We start from the raw sequence: 24,001 nt of genomic DNA on the forward strand, positions 1-24,001 counted from the left end.
CCATGAGATACACAGAAAGGCAATCGATGGATTGAACAAGGCAAGAACAGGTGTCTATAGGGCTATTTATCAACAATTTCTCCCTGCTTCCAAACCCAATGGAAAAGTATATTTCATGGTCCCTAATGGTTTGCTGGGACCAAATAACAAACTACCCAATGAATGGAAAGCAGAAGGGACCCTCTAATACTGTGATTTATAAGGAGAAATATATGTTTCTTCTGAGTCTCCATTTCTAGCACAGAGTTCCTAAAACTATGAGAGAGATAAAGGTATCTCTTGTGATGTTAATAAGGTAATTGTTGGATCCCATGCAAGATCCTCTTGATGAAAGTGAAAGAGGAGAGTGAAAAAGTTGGCTTAAAGCTCAACATTCAGAAAATGATGATCATGGCATCTGGTCCCATCACTTCATGGGAAATAGATGGGGAAACAGTGGCAGACATTATTTTGGGGGGCTCCAAAATCACTGCAGATGGTGACTGCAGCCATGAAATTAAAAAATGCTTACTCCTTGGAAGGAAAGTTATGACTAACCTAGACAGCATACTAAAAAGCAGAGACCTTACTTTGCTAACAAAGGTCTGACTAGTCAAGGCCATGGTTTTTCCAGTAGTCATGTATGGGTGTGAGAGTTGGACTATAAAGAAAGCTGAGCACTGAAGAATTGATGCCTTTGAACTGTGGTGTTGGAGAAGACTCTTGAAGAGTCCCTTGGAGTGCAAGGAGATCCAACCAGTCCATCCTAAAGGAAATCAGTCCTGATTATTCATTGGAAAGACTGATGTTGAAGCTGAAACTCCAATACTTTGGCCACCTGATGTGAAGAACTGACTCATTTGAAAAGACCTTGATGCTGGGAAAGACTGAAGGCAGGAGGAGAAGGGAACGACAGAGAATGAGATGGTTGGATGGCATCACCGACTCAATGGACATGAGTTTGAGTAAACCCCGGGAGTTGGTGATGGACAGGGAGGCCTGGAGTGCTGCAGTCCATGGGGTTGCAAAGAGTCGGACACGACTGAGCGACTGAACTGAACTGTACTGATGCAAGGATGAGGGATGGTTGTCAGGGGAGCCAACCAGGTAGTTAGAAGGTTAGAATTTTCAATCCCAGTCCTCTGATCTCCAGGGAGGGGAGAGGAGCTGGAAGTTCAATTCAATCACCAGTGGATAATGATTTAATCAACCATGCCTATACCATGAAGCCTCCACAAAACCCCAAAAGGACAAGTTCAGAGAGCAACTTCAGTGTTGGTGAACACATTGAGATCTGGAAATAGTGGCAAGGTAAAGATATATTTAAGATTCATCTGAGGACTTAATGTGTATGTAATATGTATATGTATATATTTGTTATAACATAAGTGAATGACAAATCTAGACAGTGTGTTGGAAAGCAGAGACATTACTCTGCCAACAAAAGTCTGTATAGTCAAGGCCATGGTTTTCCCAGTGGTCATGTATGGTTGTGAGAGCTGGACCATAAGGAAGACAGAGAGACAAAGAATTGATGCCTTCGAACTATGGTGATGGAGAAGACTCCTGAGAGTCCCTTGGATAGCCAGGAGGTCAAACCAGTCAATCTTAAGGGAAATCAACCCTGAATACTCATTGGAAGGATTGATGCTGAAGCTGAAATTCCAGTATTTTGGTCATTTGATGCAAACAGCTAACTCACTGGAAAAATTCTTGATGCTGGGAAAGATGGAGGGCAGAAGGAGAAGAAGAAGGAGAAGAAGGTGACAGAGGATGAGATGGCTGGATGGCATCACCAATGCAATGGACGTGAACCTGAGCAAACTTGGGGAGATGGGAGGGATACAGAACCCTGGGATGCTGCAGTCCATGCAAAGAGTCGGACACAAATGGGCAACTGAACAGAAACATGAAATGCTTATTTTGAGTATGAATCCAACTGCTTATTAATTATTTACTATATTACAATGTGACTGGAGTGCCCCCAGATCAGATTTAAGGTCTCTTTATGCAAGGATGTTTAAGCAAATTGTATTGTTTGATTGTGTTATATGCTATAGCTGTATCATAATTGTTTGCATATATTTAAATTTAGGAAAGTGACTTTTATCTTCTTAGTTTTCAAGATATGAACATACCAAACTACTTATAGTATGATTACCTCATAACCAAGATACTTTTTTATCCTTTGAGATTCAAAAATATTTCCCATTCATTAATTGATTGAATTGTGAAAACAAAACACCCCACCACCTCCAGTAAGGATGACTTGAAAGATAGATGATGTGAATTTAGTGATACGATAAAGATGATGGATGGAGAGTCTGATTCTCAGAGACATATAATTGGGAAGCCTGACTGTCTTCACCTATTATTCCACCCTGTTTAATATGTAATGCAATTGGAAAAGCATAGGCTTTTGTAAATTAAATTTTCACTCCCCAGTTCTCTGGTTTGAAACTGGGGTTGCTTTGAAAAGTTATTCTCTTAGTTGCCTGACAATTTAAAGATACCTCCATATTCTACGCTAGTAGGAGAATTTTCAAAATTTACATGGTGCCGAGCCATGAACTTGTAGTACTCTTATCACTGGGTTCTGTTTGTGGACTTCTCTGTTGCGTTTAGAGTTGGTAAATACCTCAAAAGCAGGGACTGATTCTTATAGAGCCCAGCATTTTTTCCAACAGAGTATTAAAAACATCTATCCTGACTGGATATACACTCATACAATTGCTGGCTTTTAAAAGATTAGAAAATAAACTTGCTCTGGCAGTTTCCTCTAAAACTCGTATGCAAGATTTTAGAACTCCTTGCACTCCAAAACACTTTTTCCCCTGTAATTCTTCTGCTGTCTTCTATCCAGTTTTGCTGAGGGACATTTTTGATGCCTTGTGCTATATTGTTCAAGGTCACCACTTTCTCTTAAATGCATCTCTGTCCTTGGACTTTCAAGATCAAAATCTTGGCTCTACTTCCCAACCCTTGTGACCATGTATCATAATTACAATCATAGAAATTAAGGGGAGACCACCAGGGTCAAAAGAAAACACTTCTTAGTTCAATGCAAATTTTAAACACCTTACTGTATTTAACAATTGGATTGTTAAAAACTCATTTAAAAATAATAGGATTAGCCCTTCAGTTTTCATAGTATACAAACTGATCACTAAGAAGTAAAACTAGTTTTACTTCTAAATTACTAAAACCAATTTAAATTTTAAATTTCTGTTCTCATATTCCCAGGTGTTTGAACACCTAATGAGTCATTTATTCTCTTTTAGTCTGTTTCATTTGTAAAATAACCTTTAAGAAATACTGATATCACAGGGAAATAAAACAAATGAAAATTAAAATAGATAATGTATGAAAAAGAAAAAAAAAACCTGGATACAACCAATATATTTGGTATTTTGCTGCTTCCAAAGTTTGCATTAAGAACCTTCTGCATTCCCTGAACATACTCCTTGGAGCTCAAGTGATTAAATATGAATTTCAGATTGGAAAAAGAAGTGGAGAAAGACTTTCCTATGTAATAACTGGAAAAGAGATGAGCGCTGGGTGATACTCAAGATTCAACTCAGCTGCTTAAGTATGGAGATGCAGGCACATTCCCAGCCCCAGAAGGTTGCACCATCACCACGATGAAGGAGAAATACAAGTTATGAGGCACATTTTCTCCTCACCTTTGGCTCCATTCTCTGTTTGGAAGCAGCAAATATTATGTGAGATATATAGCCAAAACAGAAAACCCTAAAAACCGAAAACTAGGCTCAAGTTTCAGCTGTACTAACAGAGAAATCATTGAAATGTCCCAAGACTGTGTGTCTCAATCTATAAAATGTGAAAAGAAATAGCATCTTATAGTGAAGGAATGCTAACTCATTGATATTATGTATATAAAGATCCCAGCACTATTCTAAAAAATTGACAAATGTTGATTTCTTTTAACATTCTCTTTTCAGGTCACTTAGGTTGATTCTGCAAAATGAAGGTCCCCAAATTTTGCAGGAAAAGGCCTCCCAGCATGTAGGGAAGCTAAATAAATGTTATGCTATGTTATTTATTTATTTAGCTGTGTCAGGGCTTAGTTGTGGCACATGGGATTTTAGTTGCTATGGATGGGATCTAGCTCCCTGCTGCTGCTGCTAAGTCACTTCAGTCGTGTCCGACTCTGTGCGACCCCATAGACGGCAGCCCACCAGGCTCCCCTGTCCCTGGGATTCTCCAGGAAAGAACACTGGAGTGGGTTGCCATTTCCTTCTCCAATGCATGAAAGTGAAAACTGAAAGTGAAGTCTCTCAGTTGTGTTCGACTCTTAGCGACCCCATGGACTGCAGCCTACCAGGCTCCTCTGTCCATGGGACCTTCCAGGCAAGAGTACTGTAGTGGGGTGACATTGCCTTCTCTGACCAGAGATCAAACCTGGCCTTCTGCATTAGGACCATAGAGTCTTAGCCACTGGACCACCAGGGAAGTCCCCTAGTTATTTGATACAAAAAGTGAGGGTGAAAGTGTTAATCACTCAGTTGCGTCTGACTCTGTGACCCCATGGACTGTAGCCCGCCAGGCTCCTCTGTCCATGGAATTCTCCGGGCAAGAATACTGGAGTGGGTAGCCACTCCCTTCTCCAGGGAATCTTCCTGACCTTGGGATTGAACTGGGGTCTCCTGCATTGCAGGAAGATTCTTTACCTTCTGAGTCACCAGGGAAATCCTAAAGAGCCTTTGAAAAGGGATTTTCCCAACTTTATGAAAAAGAGGGTTCATTTAGTTGACTCACTGTGTCAATTACAACACAGTTAAATTCTACAGGTACTCAAAACCATTTGAGGAAAGAAAAACCAAAGAGCCCAGAGAGCAGGCGTGTGTATCAGTTTTCTATTGCTGTATAACAATACCAGAAACTTGGTACTTAAAACAACACAGGCTTATTACCTCACAGCTCTGTAGGGAAAGTCTATCATGGTTTGGCTGTATTCTCCACTCAGGGACTCACATTCAAATGTCGTCTGACTCTGGTTCTCATCGGGACCTCACAATCTTTTTCTAAGCTCATTCAGCTGATTGGCAGAATTTAGCTTCTTTTGGTTGTTAAGACTGAAGTCCTTGTTATCTTGCAGGCTATTAGCCCACGTGGCCTCTGTTCACTTTCTTTTCACGTGTGTTAGTCACTTGGTCATCTCTGACTCTTTGTGAAGCCATGGACTGTGGCCTGCCAAGTTTCATGGGATTCTCCAGGCAAAATACTGGAGTGGGTTGCCAAGCCCTCCTCCAGGGGGTCTTCCCAACCCAGGGATTGAAATTTGGTCTTCTGCATTGCAGGCAGATTCTTTACCGTCTGAGCTATGAGGGAAGCCCTTTTCTTTTCACAGAAGTTCCTGCATCTTCAGGTCATTAAATGCGTGTTAAGTCCTTCTCACACTCTGATTCTCTCTACTTCTCCTATAATTTAAAGGGCTCATGTGAAGAGATCAAACCCAAGAGTGTCTCTGTATTTTAAGTTCAACTGACTTGGAGCTTTAATTACATCTGCAAAATCCCCCCACGGCAATATCTGGATTGGTATTTGGTTAAATAACCAGGAGACAGGACTCTTGGGTGGGTTATCTTAGATCTCTGCCTACCATGCCTGATTTATCTCAGTATGGGTTGACTTTGGTTTTCTTGGCAGTTTCTGTTTAACAATCTTTTTAATAGTTACATTCACTGTAAATCAAACAATAGAAACTCTTCAGACTTGTACAAATACTGTACTATTTTGACCACAGCTAGCAACTATACTACTTGGAGCCTTAGTCTAACTAGATTTGGAAAGAATATATCCTGTTAGGGCTGTGCTCAGCAGTGTACAGGACCAGCTAAGACTGCAAATCTGCATATCCTTATTACGAATGCTATGAATAGTATTCCGTATGCAGAGTTATGCCCTGTCCTTACTTGTTTCTGCTCTATATCACCAAGGTCATTATGCAGATTTTATGAATTGATCAAATCGCTTTCAAATTGGCATGCCATCAGCTTAATGATACTGGGGAAAAAACTGAATTAAAATATTTACTTAAAAGAATCATGTAATTTTTCAACCAGAGAGAGTAAAACACTAAGACAATGATGTACATATTCAGACAACAACACCATTGTATGATAATACATTTCCTGGAGCTTTGCAATAATTGTATTCTCTCTCAGTCTAATTTTCCCACCTACAAAATTGCCTAGATTCTGGCTCTTTGATAACTTCATTGTGCCTGTCATCTCTTGGCAGGAGAATATTTATTTTCCTCATTTTGTAGGCCCTTTTTATGTATTGGTTTTCAGTTCTTTATAGTTAAAGGCACTTTAACATAAGCAATAACCTCTTGTCATTTTATTACATCTCTCTATAGATTGGGAAAATGAAAATGAGTCCTCTTTACTGCTTGCTGACAAATATGATGGACATTCTACTCTACCCAAAACAAACTATGGATTACAGTGATATGTGTGTGTGTGTAGTTGATTTGATTTGTCTAGGTCCAGATGTTTCAAAAACCCATTCTAAGGTATATCTAAAGAAGCTGTGAAAGACTGTAGAGGTTGGAGGATTAACAAAAGGGATGTTTAATGATCACCCGTGATCTGCTGAGCCTGGTCTTGAGACATGTCATCATTAAATCCTCATAACAAACAGAGGAGGTAGATATTTTCTCACATGATACAAAAGAAATGAGCAGTTAGAGGAGTTTAAGAAAGTTCGCAAGATCACACAGATATTAAGCAGTAGTAGAGATCTGAACCTGACTTTGACTATAAAGCTTTATACCTTACAAAGCTGTCATTGTGAAAGGCAAGTGTAACTAAAGAAAAATAAACCAATAGAGAACTAATTATTCTAATTTTTTAATCACTATTAATTCACCAAAAAATCATTAATCATTGATTCAACAAATATTTCTAAATCACCAAGAACAATTATCATACTAAGTGAAATAAGTCAAATACATGATTTCCCTTATACGGGAATCTTAAAAAAAAAAATGGATACAAATGAAGTTATGTACAAAACAGAAGCAGACCCACAGACTTAGAAAATGAACTAATTGGGGGTGGGGAGGGATAGTTGGGGAGTTTGGAATTGACACAGTACCAAACTGCTATATTTAAAATGGATAACCAACAAGAACCTATTACAGGGCACGGGGAACTCTGCTCAATACTCGGTAACAATCTAAATGGGAAAATAATTCGAAGAAAAATAGATACATGTGTGTGTAACTGAATCACTTTGCTGTGCCCTTGAACTTAACGTTGTTAATTAATTGATACTACAATTGATACTACAAAATAATTTTTTTTTAACAAAGGGAGCAATTAGCCAGAGTCTCAAAAGCTGCCTGAGAGGAGAGTGTGCCTGAACCCACACTGCGTCTAGGCTTTCAAGGCTGGCACGGTGGCCCCTGAGACCCCTCGCCTGGTTACTGTCAGTCATAGCCCTCATCCGGGGCCCTCTGGAGCTCAGAGAGGAGCCGGGTGAGCAGCCTCACTCTCCGCGTATTTTATTACAGTGTTTAGGCACGAGGGGGCAGCAGTGTCCTCCAGGATCGCTAGGAACTCCATCTCTAGTACATTACACTCTGCCAGTTCTTTCCACAAGCTTGGTGCAAGTCTGGTTAGATTTCTTTCCAGAAAGCTATTTTCTCTTTATGAAAGGTGACAGGAGAGCTCCTGTTCCCAAATCAGGTAGAAACAAAATCAACTATTTCAGGGAAAGGTTCCCAGAGACTATCTCTTTTCTGGATATTAACTCCGGGAGTTGGTGATGGACAGGGAGGCTTGGCGTGCTGCGTCCCATGGGGTCTCAAAGAGTCGGACACGAGTGAGTGACTGAACTGAACTGAAGTCAACCTAAAATTGCAATCTCTTTTTTAGCAGTTGGGCCACTCTTAATTTTAGTCATCAAAAATTTGTAGATTGTAGGTCTAAGGAAACAAGTAAGCAAACAAGACAACCACAAAAATTCTCAAATTTGAGTCTGAAAGTCTTATAGATTTGCTTTTAAGTGTATACGGGCTCTGCCTATGGATATTTATTGGGGGAAAGTTTTAAATCCTCCACAAAACAGGAATAATAATAATAATACCTATCTTGAGGTTATTATAAGTCTTAAAAGTATAACCTATATACAGTGTTTAGTGTGGTATCGGGCATTAATTATGATGGGGATTATTTCTATAATGGTAGGAACATTCATTATGAACCTTTTCAGTTTTCGTTGCTTTTTCACTTAATCAAGGATATTAAATTTATCTTATCTTTATTATATGCCATCTGCTTATTTATCTCAAAGGTATCTTATAATCCCAAACCAATCTTTCATTTTCTTCGTTGCTCTAAGATACAGCTTTTGAAATTTGATGTCCCTAGCCTAAAATTCACTCATATCACTTACTAGCTGTGGGACTTTGAGTAAATTACTTAAAAGTTTTCCCATCCTTCATTTATTCATCACATATATTTGAAAATATAGTATACATCAGAGAGTGTAGTAAATGCTGGGGATAAAACAATCAAAAAGACACATGAAGGCCCCCACGGGGAGTTTGCAGTCTGTCAGAGAAGGCACACCTAAAGCCACGAGCTGAACCGACAATCATTTGCGGTTGTGCTAAATGCTACAAAGGGAGTACAGGAAGACCTACTTGAGGAAGTCCTACTTTTCAGCCGGGGTAGAAGCCAAGGACACATACATAGCCTGGGGTATGTTCAAGGACTGCAGTGATGACAAATGGGCCAGAAGGAATAGTCTCAGGCAAAGTTAGTTCATTCAAGGCCTGCCAGATGTGTTAAGGATCTAGGTCTTTGCCATTCATGTGATGGGAATAATATGCCGGTTTACAGACTCTGAAGAGAATTAATATAATTTATATACAATGCCCAGCAAAAGTCCCAATTATATTCTGCTGCTGCTGCTGCTGCCAAGTCGATTCAGTCGTGTCTGACTCTGTGCGACCCCTTAGATGGGAGCCCACCAGGCTCCCCCGTCCCGGAGATTCTCCAAGCAAGAACACTGGAGTGGGTTGCCATTTCCTTCTCCAACGCATGAAAGTGAAAAGTGAAAATGAAGTCACTCAGTCATGTCTGACTCTTAGCGACCCCATGGACTGCAGCCTACCAGGCTCCTCCGTCCATGGGATTTTCCAGGCAAGAGTACTGGAGTGGGTTGCCATTTATTCTACATAATCAATATTGCTGTTTTTTTTTTTTTTCTTGTCCTACCAGAGCTGAATTTCTAACTCAGCTATAGTGTCTATTCAGCATATAATTATTTAGTATCTGTACTAGGCTCTCTGCTACAAGCTGAACAAACAGAAGAGGAAAAAGAGACACGGTCTTGTCCTTGCCTTGGGTCTTTCCATTGGTTAGATATTACGTTCCTTGTGTTACGTGACTTTATTTCAGCTGAAAAAGCATTTCAACATAACTGAGACATGAAATCTCTTGCTCTCATCTCCCAGTACATTGCTGTGGATTACAATGTAAATAACTCAGGATTATTCATTGTAAGTAGGAATTATTCCTATGTCTTCCTTCACTTTAGCTAATGATTAACAAAAATGATGATAATTTCTAGACTTCCCCGGTGGTCCATTGGTTAAGACTCTGACTTCCAGTGCAGGGAGTGTGGGTTTGATCCCTAGTTGGGGAACTAAGATCCCACATGCTATGCAGTACAGCCCAAAAAACGATGATAATTTCACAGTGCATACTTGTACATGGTGCAGTTGATTAGGTTGGATCTATATACTATTGAAAGGGCTAACATGGCCTCTGTGATATATTTGAGGTGCTAGCATGGAAGGCAATGGCACCCCACTCCAGTACTCTCGCCTGGAGAATCCCATGGATGGAGCAGCCTGGTGGGCTGCAGTCCATGGGGTCGCTGGGAGTCGGACACGACTGAATGACTTCACTTTCACTTTTCACTTTCATACATTGGAGAAGGAAATGGCAACCTACTCCAGTGTTCTTGCCTTCAGAATCCTGAGGATAGGGGAGCCTGGTGGGCTGCCATCTATGGGGTCGCACAGAGTCGGACACGACTGAAGTGACTTAGCAGCAGCATGCTTCTGGAGGGCTGGAACACTAGCATGCTATTAGATGTAGCTAATGCCTGTGTGGCTTTGTTTACTCTAAAACTGAAGTAGTCTAACTCTTACTCTTCTCTGCTTACCTGTTTTAATATATTTAGTGCATACATATTTATTTATTTAACATATAAAAATCTTGACTTCTCAAAAATATTCCAGATGTAGAAAAGAACCATCAAACCATCAAATCACAAAACTGTACCACTTTTACTCTTCATTTGTATCTACACTCTTTCATTTTTAGAGCTCAAAGATATTTAAGACATTTATTTGCAAATATGGTGAAGCCATTATTCCAATCAGCAAGAGATCCACTTCAAAATTCATGTTATATAAGTTTGTGAAAATTTTTATTCTCTCTAGTGAGGCATAAAGTTACAGGCTTTATGTTCTTGCCACATACTGAAGGAAAAACAAGGCATATTTTTTTCAGCATCTCACAGATATTTTAATTTTCTGGTTCATCAGCCTTAGGGCTTCCCAGAAAGAGATTAATGCTTAAATTTCATTATGATAACTTTACCTCATGTGTTTTGTTATTTTTGTTGAGAAATAAGAAGTCTCGAGGGCTTCCCAGGTGGCTCAGTTGTGAAACAATCTGCCTGCAATGAAGGAGATGTGGGTTCGAACCATGGGTTGGGAAGATTCCTCTGGAGGAGGAAATGACACCCCACTCCAGCATTCTTGCCTGGAAAATCCTGTGGACAAAGGAATCTGGCAGGCTCCATGGGGTCACAAAGAGTCAGACATGACTGAGCCATGGAGCATGGGTAGTCTCAAATGGTCTGGCCTGATACAACCTTTTGAAAATATTCCTGAAATCATTTGCATATTTTGAAGGGTGAAAGAGACTTAAGTTTAGAGGATACAGGGAAGCAGCCAGGAGAGAGAGGATCAGGAAAAATTACAGATACAGACAAAGAGGGAGCAAGATATCAGAGGGAATGGGATTAATAACACAGGGAAAATAGAACATTCTTTTCTTTTGTACTGGAAAGAATAAACCAATAAATAAATCTGAATCAAGTGCCAATGGTTCTCTAGACCCTGAGCTAGGAATTAAGGATGGGTGGTGATTGATAAAGACAGACAAAATACCTCAGTTCATAGCTCTCTGTGGGAGAAAAGATATTTCTCTAGACGCATTGATTGATGCAATCAGGAGAGCTTTACAGGATGTGAAGGTATATAACTGAAGTTAAAGGTAGATGAAGAGATATCTCAGGCTTCCTTGGTGGCTCGGATGGTAAAAAATCTGCCTGCAATGTGGGAGACCTGGGTTTGATCCCTGGGTTGGGAAGATCTCCTGGAGGAGGTCATGGCAACCCACTCCTGGAGAATCCCCATGGATAGAGGAGCCTGGCGGGCTACAGTCCATGGGGTCACAAAGAGTTGGACATGACTGAGCAACTAAGCACAGCACACAGAAGAGATACCTGATCATGGAAAAAAAATGAGACCGTCAGCTTGTGTGTGAAAATTCTAAATAAGCAGTGACAATTAGGCAAGCAGTAAGTGAGTGAAGAGAGATTATTGGTTAATCCTTGAGTTGGCTTTATGCCAAACGGGTATTGAAATAGGCTATAGGTGAAAAATCTACCCCCGCTCCTACCCAGCGCTGCCGAAGACTTTAATCCCTGGAAACTGCAAATATCACCTTATATTTTGCAGATGTAGTTAATTTAAGAATCTTGAGATAGAGAGATTATCCTGTATTACCCAAGTGGGTCCTAAATGCCATTACAAGTGTCCTCTAAAAGAGAGGCAGAGAGATTTGATACACACATAGGGAGGAGGCAATGTGAAGATGAAGCAGAGAGAGCTTTGAAGATGCTGGTCTTAAAAATCAAGTGGTGCAGTCACAAGCCAAGGAATGCTGGCCCCATCCAGAAACTGGAAGAAGCAAGCAGTATATTTTTTCCCAGAGCCTTTGGAGAAAGCACAGCCCTGCCAAGACTATGATTTTGGCTCAGTGTTACTGATTTCAAAACTGTTGCCCTCAGTCGGTGAGATAAAAATGTCCATTGTTTTAAGTCACACATGTTATGGTGTTTTGTTACAGCAACTCTAGGAAACTGATACAGTATGATTATAGAGCAAAAGACAAAAGGTAAAGGAGTGGGGATGCTCAAGAGGTGTACTGAATGATGGATGCCAGACAGTCTAAATAATATGAAACTGGGGAGACCACACAGGAGTTGGTAGTAACAAAGCTCTGGTTTGCAAAGTTAATGGGCAGGATGCACTAGGCGATAGGGCCCAAGACAATCGAATAGATGGAAAGTTGTCAAAATGACAAAATTAATTAAAAATTTCAAGAGCTTCACATTTTCAGGTAAAGCTCAAGTTGTACCCATCAAAGTGAAAAGTGGAAGGGAAAAGAAAATAATGGTGTTTAAAAAGTCAAAAAAAAACTGAGGCTCAGGTGTGTGCCTGTTAAGTCAGTGTATCAAGAAGATTTTAAATTCAGAGATCAAAGTCTTGAATGAGTATGATAACAGTGATTCTGAAAGTGATAGCATAGGATACCCTGACTTTGGCTTCCTGTGGTTCTGTTCTATTCTACTGTCTTACTTGCTTTAGGTAGTGTCAATCCCCCATTTCATATGTTGCAGGTGGGGCTGTCTGTCTCAGTACATACCTTTCTCCCTGGCTACAGGGCCAGCTCATTGTTGCAAACTTGTCCAGGAAAAATTCTCCATCCCCCGAGTCACAGTGATTAGTTCAGGTATGTTACTGGACCAAAGTCAGATCCTTCCTTATCAGGACTGGCAGAGTGCAGAGAAGAGACAGAATCCTAATGATATTATTAGAGCCTTGATCCAGCTTGCCTGATGCTATAATTATTTCTCTATTCCAGTTATATGATCCAACTAGAACTTTTAAAATTTTAATTTAAAATACTTCAAACTGTACCTTAAGGATAAGAAATTATTGAATAAGACAAGAAAAGGAAATACAGATTGGGAAGGAAGGCATAAAATTATCTTTGTTCTCACATGACATGCTCATCTATGTACTAAAACTGAAAAAAATCAACCAAAAAATTCCTGGAACTAACAAACAATTAGTTCCAAAGTTGCAGGATGTGAGGTTAATATGTGAAACTCAATTACTTTTCTATATGCCAAAGATGAAAAAGTGAAGACTGAAATTTTAAAAAATGATGTCATTCACATTGGCACCCCTGAACTGAAATATTTAGGTATAAATCTAGCAAAATACATATAATTTCTAAATGAGGGATAATGTAAAACTCTGATGAATAAAATCAAAGAACAGCAAAACAAATGGAGAGACATTCCTTGTTTGTGGAAAGAAAAAAATTCAATATTGTCAACATGTCAGTTTTTTTCCAACTCAGTCCACAGATTGAATGCAACCCCAATCAAAATCCCAGCCAAGTTATGTTATGAATTTTGACAAGCTTATTCTAAAGTTAATGTAGAAAGGCAAAGGACCCAGAATAGCCAATAGGAAGGAGAAGAACAAAGTTGAGAGACTGATGCCACCCTACCTCAAGACCTAGTTCGGAGCTACAGCAATCAAATGAGTGTTGTGTTGGTGAAAGAATAGACAAACAGACCAATGGAACAGAATGCTGCTGCTAAGCCGCATCAGTCGTGTCTGACTCTGTGCGACCCCATAGACAGCAGCCCACCAGGTCCCTGGGATTCTTCAGGCAAGAACACTGGAGTGGGTTGCCATTGCCTTCTCCGAATGGAACAGAATAGTGAACCCCAAAATAGGCCCACATAATATAGTCAACTGATCTTTGACAAGGAGCAAGGGAAATAAAATGGAGTGAAAATAGTCACTTTAGCAAATGGGACTATAACAACTTGACATACAAAGGCCAAAAAAAAAAAAAAAAAAAAAGAATCTAGACACAGATGTTAAATCTTTCAAAAAACTAACTCAAAATGGATCATAGACCCAAATGTAAAACATAAAATTGTAGAACTCCCAGAAAAAGTAGGCAAAAACCTAAATGACCTTAGATATGGTGACATCTTTTTAAGTACAACACCAAAAACAAGAAATATTACATAAGAAATATAAGAAATATTTGATAAGCATACACAACCAGTCAATCTTTTCTAGCTCCCTTTCACTGCTCCTTTCTCTTTTGTGGCATCTTATGAGAACTGTTTCTTGTTTACTTATGTTTATGTATTTGAATTTATCCCTACTTGTGTTTTTATGAAATTAAAAGACACTTCCTCCTTGAAAGGAAAGCTATGATAAACCTAGACAGCATATTAAAAAGCAGAGAAATCACTTTGCTGACAAAATTCATATAGTCAAAGCTATGTTTTTTTCGGTAGCCATGTATGGATGTGAAAGTTGGACCATAAGGAAGGTTGAGCAGTGAAGAATTGATGCTTTCGAAATGTGGTGCTAGAGAAGACACTTGAGAGTCCCTTGGACTGCAAGGAGATCAAATCAGTCAACCTTAAAGGAAATCAACCATGAATATTCTTTGGAAGGATTGATGCTGAGGCTGAAGCTCCAATACTTTGGCCACTTGATGTGAAGAGCTGACTCATTGGAAAAGACCCTGATGCTAGGAAAGATGGAGGGCAGGAGAAGAAGGTGGGTAACAGAGGATAAGATGGTTGGATGGCATCACTGGCTCAATAGACATGAGTTTGAACAAACTCCAAGAGATAGTGAAGGACAGGGAAGCCTGGCATTCTGCAGTTCATGAAGTGGCAAAGAGTCAGACATGACTGAGGGATAGAACAACAACAATGTGGAAACAGTAAAATGATCCTTAATTGTCAGAGGTGAGGGTGGAAGGTGGATAAATAGGCAGAGTGCAGAAAAATTCTAGGGCAGTGAATATACACCATATGATAGAATGGTGGATGTTTTATTATACATTTGATCAAACACATAGAATATATAATACCAAAAGTGAATCTTCAAATAAGCAATGGACTTTGAGTGATTATGACGTGTCAATGTAAGTTCATCCTTGGTAACAAATGTACCATTCTTGTGAATGATGCTGATAATGGAGGAGGCTGTGCATTTGTGGGGGTGGGATTTATGGTGAGTCTCTGTATTTTCTTTTTTTTTTTTTTTTAATTTTTATTTTTTTAATTTTATTTTATTTTTAAACTTTACATAATTGTATTAGTTCTGCCAAATATCAAATATTTTCAATATTTTCTTTTAAATTTTGTTTTGAACCTTAAACTGCTCTAAACAAATTTGATCTTAGAAACTACCCAGAATTAGTTTTTATTACACATATGCCACAATATCCTAATCTATAATATGGTGTCATTTTTCTCCCTGCTTTTTGTTCTTTATAGGAATAAATGTAGTCCCTTGTTTCTCTTGTTGATGTGTTTTGGTGCTTCCGGAGATAACAATCAGACGAATGAGGAAGAGCACATATATTTCTTAGTTATTTCAATCTCTAACCCCAGGCACAAGAAATTATGTATTAGTTTATTTCATGAACTTAGTTTTCACTAACGAGGATTTGAGCTTCATAGAATTATTTCAAAACCCAGCAGGATGCTGATACAATGCAAAAAAATACAATGAAACAAAACAAATTAAAAGAACATTTGAAATTTTAAGAAATTCCAATATCACAGCTGTTCTTATTCATTCAAATCAAATCTATTCAACAAATACCTATTAAACCCCTACTGTAAGTCAGACACATATAAATGAGTAAGATGAACAATTTGAATTGACTTCTTAGTGTGACCTAATATGAACTTCTTGGAGGAGCAAAGTGTGGTAGAACACTGAACTAGATGTTCTAGGTCTGCCATGAATTAGAGAGAAACATAGTGGGTCAATATGAGTAAATATTGAAGATTATATGAAAATAAGATTCAGTAAAAATTCCTATTCAGAATTTGAAATTCCAGACATTATCTGCTAATTAGGAATTTGAGTGTTATTATTTGGAAACCATAAAGGATCTATTCCATTAACACTTTTTGAGTTTCTATGATTTATCTGACATTGAACTGGGCACTGGGGGAACACAGTTGTGAAAAAGATGGGTCCAGCTCTTGTTCCTTGCTCTTTTGTGCATTTCTGGGTACCTGCCAAGGCATCATCATTATAGTTATTATCCACTTCACTCTTGACATTTAATAGGTGATAAAACTCACATTCAAACACCAGAGTCCTCGAACAGTACAAAGATCTCTCAAATATTTTCATTATTTTTATTTCAGTCATCCCAAAATAGAATTCTTAATTCCTGTCCAATTTGATATCTGAATAACTGATAATTATTCCCAGAACATTAGTTTGCTTGAGTTAGAAAGGCTCATTGTGTTCAAGTGTCTCATTTTTAATCTGGGTAACTTGAGACAAAGGATGCTAAGTGATCTGTTCAAGGTCATGTTTTGACAGAATCACTCTGGGCTCAGATTCATTCCACTAAACCATGCATGTCTGTTAAAAGACAGAAATCAATGAAGAAATACAAGGTTGCCATGTTTAAAATTTTCTTACATACTTCTTCAGTTGTACAAGTGATGATGAGAAATACTATTCTTACTATTTGTGGTTACTATAGTACCTGAGTGGTCAAATTTAGGATGACTTACTCAACAAGATTGGGATTCTCACTCTAGAAGTACTTTGAATTATCAAGAAAAAAATCCCCCCTTTCTTTTTTTCCCTCCCTGTTTGCCTTCATTTATCCTACTTTCCCTTCTTTTTCTGATTCTTTGGCTACAGTCCTTTATTCCACACACAGTTATTCAATGAGTAGGGTGTTTATGCTGGGACATAAATAGGAATAAGGTACACTCCCTGATCTTAATGGGCTCACAATCCAGAGAGAGGGAAGATGCATCAATGAATCATTACAAAACAGCATGATGTGTGGGTTATGGTTCATCATAGACAGTGTTCACTTTGCTGGGGAGGAAAGGACTGAGAGCTGGAGGGCTGGGAAGGATTTGTAGGGAAAAAATGTCTGAAGACTTATTAGGAATTTACTAGCGTTTGAAATAAGGAAAGGGGATCCAAGGATGAGGAACTACCACCTACAAAGGCAGGAAAGGCTCTTTCGTGCAGGTTTCCCACTTCTTGCTTTGCAGAATCTGAAAGAATGTATCATTAGGAAGAGATACACTTGGTAGACAGGAAACAGCATTGGACTACTCTGCTAACTTCTTTTTCTGAACTGTAAGGCAGAACTAGCAAAGCATCTTGCATCAAAAGAGGATTAGGATGGGCGAAGGGGGTGAAGGAAGACAGGGAGGGTGAGAAAGGTTGGTATCAGTTCATGAAGCTGAAGACATAGTCAAGACCAAATCTTAGCTATATAAACACATACCAATTCTTTTCTGGATTAACAACTAGCGCTTTCCTTCTTTGCTTTTTCTGATACCATGCCTCTTTGACCACTGATGCCAACTTGGGAATGGATTTATGATCCACTTGGTCCTCAAACAGTTGTGTAGAAACCACTTAGGAAGCTTATATTAGTGTTTCCAGATGCAGGAGCAACACTGTTCAAGAATAATTATCTGGGATGATCTCTGCTGATATATCTAGCAATTAACTGAGATCATTAGAAGTTGATTTGATAACACATACAATTCTCAAGAGACCCTGGTTCTGAGTTGAGTGAGACAATTTCAGAGCACAATGAGGGTAATATATTTTATTTATTTAACCTGGATTTGTATGAGTTTGATAAAAATGACAAGACTTTGGCTGGTCTTTCGAAGAAAATCACAGTAGAGGACAGAATGTAATTAGTGATTTTTAATTTTCTTTGTTATAGTCTTTTATATTTTTCAATCTTTCTGTAATGAACATGAATTAGTATTTTAGTTAGAAACAGATAAAAATGTCATTATAAAAAGAATAAAATCATCACCATCAACAAATTTACTTCAGTAAGTTTCCCTCATGTTCCTTTATGAAAGTCACACACATTAAAAAAAATTATTTATTGTTCCTTTAGAATTTGCACAAGTTTCTAATATGTCTCGTCACTGGCAGTTTCTTGCAAGTTTTTTTTTTTTTTTCCCAGACTAGAGATGTAGTGGATAGGTTGCAACAAGAGGTACCATGTGGTGGAGAGTAACAACTACAAGACTAGAAGTCAGGGGACCTAAATTATAGTTCTTTATCTTTTCCTATCTATTACATGGCCTCAGACAATTCCTTTACTATTATAATATCTGTTTTCTTAGCCTAAGGTGGGCCTAGTAATACATCCACCATCTACCAGACAGAGGGGCTTCAAAGCAGTATACATAGTTTTCAAGCTGTAAGATGCCATGCCCATGTGAGTTGTTTTTAAGCACAGTTATTCATAGTCATAAATACGGCCTAGGACTTAGCTTAAGGAGTCTGGTTCTTGAGATCTGCTTATTGTACAGCTGGCAAAGAGCTTTTTTGGAAATGTTTATATATAGGTAGACAGTTTAGATATGGGTACTAGAAATGATCAAACTGTAATATCTACCCCCCGTTTTTATATCTGGAGAGGAAGTTTTCATGTTCATAATAATAATGGCATTTACATACATAAATTCTCTTTCAAATGCCTACATCTGCTAATTGATTTGCTGCCCCCAATTTGTATTTTAGTTTTATTCAGATGACAATAGTTTATTTTAGCACTTTGGAGTTGCTGTCTTAGAATACTACATAAGAGTATTGAATTCTGTACTATATTTGTGATGCTTTTAAATATTTTCTTTTCTGTCTGTAAGTTAATTTTCTTTTCTTGAATTTTTCTCTTGCTCTTTTCATATTGATTTTATTTTATAGCACCATTAAAAATGTTCAGTGAAAAACCCTTTTGAAGTGAAGGTAGATAACTATATATCCACATGTACAGGCAATTTTCAGTGTGCTTACTTTTAGTGTAAAGCTATTATGTAAAGATTATTTTGCTATCTAAATTTTAATCCTGTTGAATCAATAAGCACATTTTATTGATGTTTGAGCATTTAGGTTATCAGTAGTTTGATGAAGTTTGTTGTAGCTCACGTTTAAGTTTACAGTGGTAAATTTACTTAAAAATCATTTACTTTTGTTTACAGTATAATCAGTTTTTAGTGGAAATTCTCACTTGAGTTTTTTTTTTTTTCTTTTACAAGTGATTGTGAGATAATTATCTGAGTATCCAATTATACTTTCTTACTTAAGAAGGTTTTAATATTTAATTATATCTTAAAATGGGCTATTCTTTAATAGCTTTTACCCCTTAGCTATAGGAATTTTTCTTCGTATTTCTTTCCACAGTATTTTATTTTTCCCTTAAACACGTTTCATTCAGTATTGTGATAGCTCATTTGCTTGTATATATTTCACTCACTAGATTGTAAGCTCTGTAGGAAAAGGACTTTCCTGTATATCATGTTAATTTGGTATTCCTACAGGCAGTATATCCCTGATAAGTAACAGACTAGTAAGTGTTCGAAATGAACTAATGAAGGAACCACATACTACATGAGACCAGAGATGTACATATGCATGCATGAATAGATAATCCACTTGGTAATGGATGTGTTACATTAAAAATAATACTCTGAAATATATCAGACAACATACTATAAAGTATTACCTGGGCTTCCCTGGTGGCTCAGACAGTAAAGAATCTGCCTGCAATGTGGGAGACCTGGGTTTGATCCCTGGGTTGGGAAGATTCCCTGGAGGAGAGCATGGCAACCCACTCTAGTATTCTTGCCTGGAGAATCTCCATGGACAGAGGAGCCTGGAGAGCTATAGTCCATGGGTTCTCTAAGAGTCGGACATGACTGAGCGACTAAGCACACACACACCAGAAAAAGTCAAGATTTCTGTTTTTCTACACAATGATGAATGCCCTGGGTCCCAACAAACCAGTGTTTCCACAAAAAGGAGAAGCATTTCATCCAATCTATTACTGTAGTGCATGGTAGAAGATGAGCACAGAACATGCTAGACTTACATCTTCTGGTGGAAACTCAGCTTTGAAAATACAGATGAAGAAGGCAGTCCCAACTCAGTAGGTCATTTTGGAATTCAGCATCTCATAGAGGATGTTGAAGGAAAGCAAAGATCCTCAAACAACATATTTACACCTAATCTATGCTTATAGAGAACTTTAAATAAGTATGTAAGCAAAGACTGCAAATCTTTGACAAATTGCATAAAGCACTGATGAGACAAAGGAATACCCCAGTGTAATTATCAAAAAGGGGAGAAAGAGGTACCAGAAGGCAATCCAGTAAGTAGTTGGTGAATTCAGAGCAAACTAAAATGGAAAAATGTATTTTCTCACCCATACAAAACAAATAATTTCTAAGGATTTAAATTAAAAGTTCCCGAGTGAGGGGCTTCCCCAGTGCCTCAGTGGTAAAGAATTGGTAAAGAATCCGCCTGCAATGCAGGAGATGCAGGTTCGATCCCTGGGTCGGGAAGATCCCCTGGAGAAGGAAATGGCAACCCACTCCAGTATTCTTGTCTGGGAAATCCCGTGGACAGAGGAGCCTGGTGGGCTACAGTCTATGGGATAGCAGAGAGTTGAATGAGACTTAGTGACTAAACAGCAACAGCAAGGGTAAAGGAGCAAATGTGTGCAACCGATCCTCAAATAGCTCAGAATGAAAAAAAGGGGTTCCCTAGTGAGGAGGAAGAGGGGTTGGTCTGAGAATCCCTGATCATTGAACAAGATATTTTATTTCTCTAAGGACTTCAGTTAATGAACAAGAAGCCATTTGTTAAGGGCTCCTTCTGGAGTGTGAATTTAGTCCTTCTCAAAGAATCCATTGGATAAGTAAAAATACTTCAAAAATAATTTAAATATCTTTAAAAGATAATCAATTGTTTAAAGTAAAATTAGTAACAATGTTTTTTTAGTTATATTTAAAATAAAATGTATGAATACAAGCCAGGGACAGAGAAATGGGAGTATGCTGTGGTAAGATTTTTTTTTACTCTATGTGGAAAAAATGGTATCACTTGATAATAGACTGTGATAAGTTAAAGATATGAACTGTGAACACTAAAGCAACTGCTAAATCATACAACCACTAATAACACAATTAAACTTTATAACTAATGTGATGGTTACTTTTCTGTGTCAACTTAGCTAGGTCACAGAAACCAGATATTTGGTAAACTTTGGTGTTTCTTTTTTAATGGGATTAACATTTAAATCAATAGACTTTGAGAAAGTAGATTGCCTTCCATAATAGGAGGATATGATTCAATCAGTTGAAGACCTTAAGGAAGACTTACTGCCCTTAAGTGAGGGGGAAATTCTGCTAGCAAACTACCTCTGGACTCTTTCCTGGATCCCACTCTGCTTAGCCTAACCTGCAGATTTTGAACTTGCTAGCCTCTATAATCATGTAAGCTAATTCCTTGAAAATATATTTATCTCTCTATCTAGTTGGTTCTGTTTTTCTGGGGAACTTTGACTAGTACACTGAAAAGTCAACAAAGGAGATAAAATTAAATAATAAAATTTACTGAATTAATATAGAAGAGTCATAAAAATGAGAAAAAATTCTTGAATCTTCTGTGAAATGGACATTAACAATTACTCATAGTGTGACTATGAAAATAGAGAGGTTACAGATCTGCTAAAATATGTTTAAACCCCTTTGCACTAAATAATGTAGCAATTCTTAAGAATATTTGCTTCATCACCATCAGTAACTATGTACTGGTTTCCATTCTAATCTTTTTTTTTTTTTAATTTACTGATTTCCTATTTTTCTTCTCAATAGTGCAGTCTTTCTCTGAGTCATGGCTTTAATGACTTGTTCTTGATCCAGTGACTCAAGCCAGCATGTCTAATTTCTCAAATTTGAGAAGAGTTTTTGCTGCAGAGTGAACAAGAAAGAAAGAAATAATTAAGAAATAAGCCCCCTCCCAAATTGAGGGCCCCAAAGAAGTGTTTTCAAGTAACTATATAACTTGCATAATTATGCATGGACTAGTGATAGACGGAAGTAATCTGTATTACATGATAAGCTGATTTCCTAAATACCAAATATTTCAAAAAATGGCTATTTTAATAACCCAGCAGTTTGTACAAAAGCAGAATTCTGAAATAACAGCAGTTCTGTATTTTTCATTTCTCTTAGTAAGTCATGAGATTACTACTACTGCTCTAATCTAGAAGATATGAGGACAGGTTCTTTAACCCTAGCTGGCTCTCAGTGTTTCCTTTTACCAATCCTTAAAATGAATGTAACAATCCAGTTTTAGTGCTACAACTGAGAAGGGCTCCAGAGTCACTGGATTTTTCTAAGGGGATATTTTCTGTTTTTGCCTACATTTATATTCCACTCATTTAATGGAAGGAAGTAATAGAATTTTTCTATCTGCTGTAGAAGCTATTTCAGAAGAACACAGATGCAAGGTTAGAAAATGTATTTTAAAAAACTGAAAAGGGAAAACAAAATGGTTTATTGATTTTGAACCCTGAGGTCTTTCAACATAATAATCAAGCATTCTTAAAATATCAAATAGTGCATTCGGAGAAGTACGGTGGTGTGCCCTGGCGCCACTGAAGTTATCTCCCATGGTATGGTGGAAAGAATTCTAAGATGGCCTCCAAGATTTCCTGCCCCTTGTTGTACACACCCTGTTTGAATTTGACAGTTTATTTTGTGATTCGGTAATGTTACCTGGCTCAGTTAATGTGTAAACTGTAAAATTTGGGTCTGACCTAATTACATGGTCCCTTTAAAAGCAGAGAGCTTTCTCTGGCTGACTGAAGAGGAATCAATCAGAAATGGGAAGTAGGAAAATTGGAATCATCTTTGCTGATTTAAGGATAGACAGGAGTAGATGGCAGGGAATGGATGCTGTCTTCTGGGAGCTGAGAGCAGTCCTAGCTTGTCATCAGCAAGGAGATGGAAAACTCGGTAATCTAGCCCTAAGGAACTGAAATCTGCCAATAACAAAAATGAGCTTGGAAGTGAATTTTCTCACAGAGTCTCCAGAAAATACCTCAGTCTGACTGACACCTGGATTTTGGCTCTATGATTCCATTGGCAGAGAACCCAATCATTCTGTGCTGGACTTCAAACTCAGCCAACTGTCAGTTAATAAATGGGCATATTTTTAACCCTTAAATTTGTGATAATTCGTTATGCGGTCATAGGAGACTAATACACATAGTTTGGATTGTACCCAGACTGTTTTTGTTCATTATTTTATATTCATTAATTTACTTATACATTCAGTAATTTCCAAATATATTCATTAAATGCATATGGTGTGCCAGACTCTCAGCTTTCTCAGGAGTTTTAAACTTACAAGGCAAGTTCATGACCCAAAGCCTGAAGATGATATTATTAGGACACTGGAATGTAACATCACCCACTCTCTCCAAACATAATCAAATACAGATAATGGAGACACTGCAAGTTAGGAAAACAACAATTCAATATACAGTCTTGTGACTCATCTAGAAAGTTCAGTGGGCTTTGTGAAAAGCTGTAGATACTGTCCATGTTTTAACAAATGAATGCAGTAGATGACAGCATATCAGCCTAATTATTTTGGCCATCTCACAAGTTTTTGTTCGTCTCACAAGTTATTGAAATTTCCCCATAGCTTTTCAGATATCCAGTGACTGTCATGCCTAGAAGTTCCAAACATAGTGTCCCAGGCCACTTTACTTAATTTTTTCCCCCACAGTGGTGGGGAAGCAAACAAGAGCCTGAGTAGGGTTTGCTGTTGAATGATTCTTCCCCACTGTGCCAGTGTTTACCCCATCAGCAAGGCAAATCTCATGACTCTGGGGAAATGCAGTCCCTGGTCTCCTCTGGGTTTTGCTTATTAGACCATGAGAGGGCAACTGAACATACCTCCACTCAACATAAAGCTTTCTTCCTAAATAAGAGAAAAAAATTGGTGGCTAGACATTTCATGGCATCTGCA

The 24,001-nt window shown here is 38.1% G+C and overlaps 1 protein-coding gene across 5 annotated transcripts in view; it reads right to left on the reverse strand.

Moving 5' to 3' along the window:
• Window positions 1-24,001, reverse strand: part of KCNIP4 (potassium voltage-gated channel interacting protein 4) — a 1,316,619-nt gene that overhangs the window by 33,703 nt on the left and 1,258,915 nt on the right. The window lies entirely within an intron of this gene.

Source organism: Bos javanicus, chromosome 6 (genome assembly GCF_032452875.1).
Source record: "Bos javanicus breed banteng chromosome 6, ARS-OSU_banteng_1.0, whole genome shotgun sequence".
Lineage (NCBI taxonomy): Eukaryota > Metazoa > Chordata > Mammalia > Artiodactyla > Bovidae > Bos > Bos javanicus.